This window comes from Gavialis gangeticus, unplaced genomic scaffold (genome assembly GCF_001723915.1).
Source record: "Gavialis gangeticus isolate Ggan-Ray unplaced genomic scaffold, GavGan_comp1, whole genome shotgun sequence".
Taxonomy (NCBI): Eukaryota; Metazoa; Chordata; order Crocodylia; family Gavialidae; genus Gavialis; species Gavialis gangeticus.
Genome location: NW_017729032.1, coordinates 92,608,229 through 92,608,901, shown reverse-complemented (window position 1 = coordinate 92,608,901; position 673 = coordinate 92,608,229). Strand labels below are relative to the sequence as shown.

At 40.6% G+C, this 673-nt stretch overlaps 1 long non-coding RNA gene across 1 annotated transcript in view; it reads left to right on the top strand.

The window, feature by feature from the left end:
• Positions 1-211: 211 nt before the first annotated feature.
• Positions 212-673, top strand: part of LOC109302414 — a 20,682-nt gene continuing 20,220 nt past the window's right edge. Inside the window, exon 1 of the long non-coding RNA XR_002098752.1 lies at positions 212-362. This is a non-coding gene — a long non-coding RNA (uncharacterized LOC109302414). The remainder of the gene's footprint in view (positions 363-673) is intronic.

Here is a 673-nt window from a genome sequence, read left to right as displayed (position 1 = left end):
GCCTCCACTTAACATATACATGATGACCAGGGATCCTGGTTTTCTCTGGGAAGAAAAAAATCCCCAATTTTCAGATTAAAAAAAATACCCAAAATCCACATTTTTCTGTGATTAAAATGACACACCACTTTATAGATATATATGGTGAAATGCCACTAATATATATACAGGGGTGTAGGTTGTAGCCGTGTTGATCTAAGGACATAGGCAAACAAGGTTCTTTAGGTGAATCTGATATCTTTTATTAGACCAGCTTAAATAGTTGGAAAAAAATTTTAAGCAAGCTTGTGGGTTCAAAAACCTTTCGTCAGGCTGCAGAAGTTTCAGCAGTTGGTGTGTGCTCTTCCTGGATGGAATGAAAAGTAAAGAAGCCAGAGGCTGGGCTGGGACTTGTTCTGGCTGTTTATTAGGTTATCTCGCCTTCACTCAACCATACTATAACTTGGACATTAGCAATTCCAGAAGCCTCAGAAGTAGTTACATGGTGCTACTAACAGCCAAGTTCCAAGATAGGCAGTCAGTGAAGATGTAGATTGAGGAGTCAATGGGTGAGAGACAGGCTGGGTGTGGGGGAGAGAAAGGGGATGAATAGTGGAGAGGTACCTGGGGAGTCAGATGTCAGGTAGGTTATAATGTGTCATAAATCCAGTGTCTATATTTAGTCCATGATTTT